A 6,869-nucleotide genomic window follows, 5' to 3' on the forward strand; every position below is an offset into this window, starting at 1 on the left:
GTAATTTGTTTATATAGGGATATAGATATGCTCCTATATTTACTATATATACAATTTACTTGAAAAATCATAGGTGCATAGGACTGGACAATGGGCTGGGCGGCGCATAGCCTGGCCCGAAGGGGGGCGGGCATGAGCTATAGTTTTTGGAAGAAAGGCTCGATCCGAACTGGGTTTGAACCCAACCCGACAAAATCTTGGGTCTGGTTGGGCCTGTCCACAGGGTAATGGGTTAGCCACGGGTCAAGTACCTGGTTCAAAAAATGAATCCATCATTGATCTCATCTATTATTTTGTAATTTTTAAAATTTCATTAAAAGAACCTATGGATTCAAGGAAACAAATGATAAATGTCGTAAATATATGACTTGCAACTCAATTTGACCCGATCCAAATTAGGCCCATAGGCCTAACATGTGGGGCATGGGCTTTGTATTAGACCTGGGTTCGCCTAGGTCTGAGCTGATTCGTCAATGAATCATGCATGTTTGACCAAGCCTGGCTCCGTCAATAGCCTGGTCAAGCCCGTTCATTAAACGGGCTGGCCCAACCCGACTCACCCATTGTCCAGCCTTAGGTGCAACTAGTGTCCACTTAATGTGACCAGGGATCACATTATGGATAATCTTTTTCTAATGTTAAAGGATGAATTTTTGAATCATAAAATTTTGGTACGTTATGAGCCTGCTACCAGAATTTAGGTTGTGCAGTGGAAGATGAGAGGCTTTGGTCTAGAATTACAGAAGAGATGAGTTAGAGAGGGAGAAAGTGCAGTTGGCTACGAAGGAAGGATGGGAAAACTATTCAAAATTGAGAGGGAAAAGTGGTTAGAATAGAGGGGATGATGGAAGTGAGAATTTTCAAACACTTGGGGTGCGTTTGGATACATTAGAAAAGAATTCTCGTGAAAAAATGAATTCTCAATCCAAAAGAATACGAAGAAAGAGAATTCTCTTTTTTTTTTTTCCATATAGGAAAGGGGAAACCAACCCACAGGGGTGTAAACCCGGGCACACCCCTTGACCCCAGGGAGCCATGGGCCGGCTTCGGCTTACGCAAGGAGAATAATGCCCATCGGAATCGAGGTTCAATTCCCACGGGCAGTCGGGGTTCGATTCCCGTGGGAGTTATTCTCCTTGCATAAGGGGAGGCCGGTGGCTCCCTGGGGTCTAGGGGTGCGCCCGGGTGTACACCCCTCTGGGGTGGTTTTCCCGTTCTTATATGGAAAAAAAATTCTGAATCTCTCAATTTATAGTGATTCCACTCGTTCTTTTTGCATTATTATTTGGTCTTATCACGGATTTGATGTAAGAATATTCGCTCTTCAGGATTAAAGTATGTTAGTAAGGATGTAAATGGATCAGTCTCAATTGGATCTATACATTATTAAATCGACTTGATCTGATCATGACTAGTTAGATTTGCATTGAGAGTCAAAATAAAAAAATATGATATTGAATCAAGTGCTCATTAGCTAATTACATATATATGTAATGGGGTTTGATTATATGTGAGATTCAAATTCGATCAATAAAATGGTGACTAATTTACTATATCTGATGAATTTGAATTGGATCAAATGTCAAAAAAATCCAACTCACTGACATTCATTGCAGCTGTAGCTGGCAACCTGCCAATTATAAGTCAATCGAAGTGATCCTAAACGATATGTAAAAGGGGACATTTTAGGAATTGTCAGAAAAACCTGATTCAAATGTAATGTAAAAAGATCCACTTATGGAGATTAGGAACGGCCAGACCTGACTAACCCTATAATTTAATAGGATTAGTCATTTGAAATGCTAGGAACAATTATGACCGTTCAAGATAAAAGAAATTGGGAGCAGTAGGCTATGTAGTCAAAAGCCCTATCTAGTGCTAAAACAACTAGTCGAGGACTAGGCGTGATTAGTCAGACTAGGTAGTACCCTAATTAAATATAAAAAATATATAAAAATATGTTTAATTCTTTTACTAATAAGATAATTTCATTACACAAGTACAAAATTACACATGCTTTCTCAAAATATATTAATATATATGACAAGAATATACATATAAATAATTATACATATACACACAATATATATATATATATATATATATATATTTTCGTGTATGTACAATTATTTATATGTATATTTAGTATAATCAACAAAATATACTTTCAACCTTTCACAGAAGGGCAATAACACATACATATATAAAAAAACATATTACATAATTCATAATGCTAAACATAGTTTCAGACTTTTATAGAAAAATTTATCAAAAACAAAGTAACACACATATATTAAAAAACATAATTAACTAAAATTAATTGTTTATGCTTTCAATGTTTCACATGAAAAATCTCAAAAGCAAAGTAGCACACACACACATAATGTAATAACTAAGCATGTTTTCATAATTTCACAGAACAAATCACACAAACACAGGCACATACATATAATTATATATATATACAAAAAATAATAAAATATACATACATATGAATAATAAATAATTAAATTACCCTCGTGCTTAGGTGAAAGAAGCTTAGTCACCAACTGGGTGCCTTAATCGGTGCCTAGTAGGCAAAATTGATACCTTTTAAGGTACCCACCTAGGAATTGCAAAGCCTAAGCATTTTACTTAACCTAGATTGACTAGGCCGATTAGTCTGTGCCTACTCGAGGCTTTTGACTACATAGGCAGTTGGTGAGTGTTCCTAACCTTATAGGAATACCATGTGTATGATCATTTGCTTTGGTGAGTAGAAACTAGGGCTGGTAAACGAACCAAATATCTTGTGACTCAACTCGGTTTGGCTCATCATGAACTTGTTCATGATCAGTTGGTAACTTTGTATATCTAGCAAGCCCAGCCATGAGCATATCGTTTAGCTTAAATGAGTTGAGACTGGACACTATAGATAAAATACATATATTTTATGTATAATATATATTTTAAACATAATGTATAAAAAGAAAAACATATAAAATATATATAGAAAGAGAAGGATGCATGAAAAATATATACATAAAATATGAAGTAATATGTAATATATATATTCCATATATAAATAACATGGAATGTTTTTACATGAGCCGGCTCGTGTTCAACTCGTCTCATTCAAGGACAAGTCGAGCTCAAGTTCGGCTCGGCTAAGCACGAACACGAGCCGAGTCATGTGCTTAATCCACTGGTAAATGAGCTGAGTCTAAACATGCCTTGTTCGGCTCGTTTACCAGCCCTAGTAGGAACACGAACTTGACCATTCCTAATACTTTTCGGAACATAAATTTTAACTTTTAAGAACAGATTCATTCTTAAAAGGCATATTTGTTGTAGTAATATATATATATATATATATATATATAATGTCAAAATTTGCTACAGTCGTTTGTATGTGCAAATGACCTAGCAAATGGGGGTGGTACCCCTTGTTTATTTTATTTTCTCACATCTAACACCATAGACATGATCTACAGGTTTTGTTTAGTGGGAACTGAACTTTGAATAGCCGGAATCAAACCTGTGTATAGGTTTTTTCCAGCGATAAAAAAATCAACGGTTATGAAGGTATCAAATTTTTTTGACTCATAAAAACATGTTTTTTCATAGAAAAAATATGATCCAAGAGTTGATTCCTACTATATTGGGCACGCTGAACACATCTATAAGGTTAGATTGTGTCGAAACAACTCGCATTGTGAGATTCAAACTAGATTGTAGGCGCACCTTCACAGTCAATAAGCTTGGTGCACAAGTCTTAATTTACGGTCAGAAGACTTGCCCTCTAATTAATCTAGTCCCACCCCTCGATGCAAGATGAAGACATGGTGCAAATATCATGTCATTAACCTAAGTCTATTAATTGGTCAAATTCTATAAAATAATTTAACATTTTTTTGGGAGTAACAAAAGATATAATGCACGATGATCTTGACCATGTAGGCGGTGAACGAGATGCACCGTGATGTACAACATCAAGTATGCTTTTTAAATATCTTGGTGCACAAGTCTTTTGATATTATTCTATATAGAGCCTCTTAACGTAAGGTCAGTTTGCGGTTCTAAGAGAAATTCCTTTTGTGAAAGCGCAATGCTCAGAGAAGGTGTTACTGTCTATGGTACATGGACTAGCCCTTTTACTCAGAGTAGTATGGGCTCCCGAAACGAAGGGAGTGGAGTACCAGTATGTTGAATAAGATACATTCAACAAGAGCACCATGTTGCTGGAGTACAAGGTCCCAGTGCTGGTGCATGCTGGGAAACCAATTGCAGAGTCTGCTGTGATCCTTGAATATGTCGATGAAACATGGCCGGAGAATCATTTGATGCCTGAAAATTCTTATGAAAGAGCCATGGCAAGGCTCTGGGCTAAGTTTCTGGATGAAAACATAAAGAGAGATAGCATAGTGCCTAATAGTAGGGCTGCAAGTGGTCTGGGTTTGGACAGGTCCATACTGCAGGGACTCTATCCCTGCACTCATGGAGAGGTTTTTTGTGGTGGGCTTCGATCTTGGGACTAACCACCACAAACCTCATTGAAAATTTCCATTGTGCTGTCACAAAAATATTTTTGGATCGGGTCATGGATTAGAGCGGGTCTAAAATTAAACACCCATAACAAATCCCCACCTTGGCTTGAATTCCATCAAATCCTCACACAATCAACAAACTTACTTTATCTTCTCCACAAGCATAAGGGACTAAACTCCGTGTAATAAAAACCAATCAAGCCCAAGCAATGCTTGAACTTGGCAATAGGAAGGGATTTCATCAACATGTCTGTTGGACTATCTGCATTACAATCTTTTTCACAAGAATGTAACCGTGTGCAATATCTCTAATAAAATAATACTTAACATCAATATGCTTTGTTCTCCTATGATACATTTAGTCCTTGGTCAAGTGAATGATACTCTTGCTATCACAATAGATAAAGATCATGTCCTGACTCAATGAGCTCACCAAATAGCCTCCTTTTCTGTCATTGCCAGGTGTTCAACCTTTGTAGTAGATAGAACAACTTTAGACTGTAAAGAGGTTTTTTAACTAACAGCACAACCGTGAATGTGGTATCACCCGCATAATCTATGTCAATCCATTTCATTTCCTGCCAATGAGCTTTTTCAGGACATGACATGTATATGCTTAATGTGAAATGTCAGAAAATGAGTAGATCATTGTCACAAAATGGTGTGAATTCCAATGCACTTTATGATAATCTTCAAGACTCAAAACATTAAACATTTGAATAACAAACTTGAAAATTAAAGGATACACATAATTTTATTCATAATGAAGATAAAAAAAATACAAAATAAAATTACATTCAAGCTTCACTACAATACTTTAAAGAATAATAATAAACAACTCTAATGCTACCCATCACTCTCTCAACGTATTCACACACCCTTTATTTATAGAAGAGAAAGGAAGGAAGAAGTAAAGGAGAGGAAGTCCTCTCAATAACTAAAAAAGGAGAAACCTCCCAACGGCTAAAATTCTAGTGGTTGAGAGCTAGTTGGGACTAAGTCAACTTGTTTGACTTGTCTCCAATAAATAAATAAATAAATAAATATATATATATATATATATATATATATATATATATATATACATTTAATCTTAACACATCTCCTCAAACTTATAGTGACTCATTACAAATAACAATATACAAAAGTTTGCAAATACAAATAAGCAACCCATTACATAAACTATCATTTGTTTTCATCAATTTTTTTTATTCATTGCTTTCTGCTCTATCATATGCTCAATTACTTGGAGATCTTTAATTATCATCATTAATTGAAAGCCTGTAAATAGAGCTAACAATACACCTAACTATACAAAAATATATCTTAAGAAGATTTCAAAGGATAATTATATTAGCTATATATTATGAAGAGAGGATGACCAAGCACACAATATAAAAACTATTTAATTTAACATCATTTAAAGAGAACAAAACATTAATTTCAAATAAGATAAATTTTATCATTTTAATCATACATGAAAACATGCATTATTTAAAGGGAATACATATATATTTATTATAAAAAAGATATAATTATTAAAGAAAGAACTCATAAAAGAGTTAAAATCACAAAACTGTTTTATACAGCGGAAGACATAAAAGACAAAAGTGTTAAAAAAACATTAATTTTTCAAAAAATAATACCAAGTGTCAAATATACACAATGGCTACTATGGGATACACATAAGAGATTTCACTAATGAAATGCTTAAAAAAACATGTAATGAAATATACAGAATTACAAAAGCAAAGTGCAAAAGCACATACAAGTCCAGGTATGGACAACATAAAGATATGAAGGCTCAATAAAAACACAAAAGTGTATAAGCACCAGTCCACAATGGGACAATATAAAGAGCCAACAAAGGACAATACAAGTAAAAAGAAATATATATTTGTTTATTGAATATATGCTTGAAAAAATATAATTTTATGCAAATTATGCAAGACAATTAATCATGGGATAACTCATGCAACTAAAGTATATACAATGCAAAATGCATGAAAATATTTCAACAACCAATTTTCATAAAAGAGAAAATGAGTTTAGAAAAATTAATGAATAGATTTTAAAAATCCCATACATCATAATGGATTTTGTAAATTAAAACACTAGTTTAACCACCACAAACAATCACCTCATAAGCCTTTAAACTTCAAACATCAAGTATATCAATGACTAGAATAAGAGCACAATCACCATGCTACTAAAGATCCAAAGTCACACACGAAAGTATGTATAAACATCTATTGTCTAGGTATAATGACACTTAAAAATAAGTGTAACAATGACTAGAATAAGAACATAATGCCAACAATGGGCTAAAATCACACATGAAGG

The 6,869-nt window shown here is 34.2% G+C and overlaps 1 pseudogene; it reads left to right on the forward strand.

The window, feature by feature from the left end:
• The first annotated feature begins 4,214 nt into the window (after window positions 1–4,214).
• LOC149816694 (glutathione S-transferase U7 pseudogene) lies at window positions 4,215–4,517 on the forward strand (annotated as a pseudogene).
• Window positions 4,518–6,869: the final 2,352 nt, after the last annotated feature.

Source organism: Nuphar pumila, chromosome 14 (genome assembly GCF_984573655.1).
Source record: "Nuphar pumila chromosome 14, dmNupPumi1.hap1.1, whole genome shotgun sequence".
Lineage (NCBI taxonomy): Eukaryota > Viridiplantae > Streptophyta > Magnoliopsida > Nymphaeales > Nymphaeaceae > Nuphar > Nuphar pumila.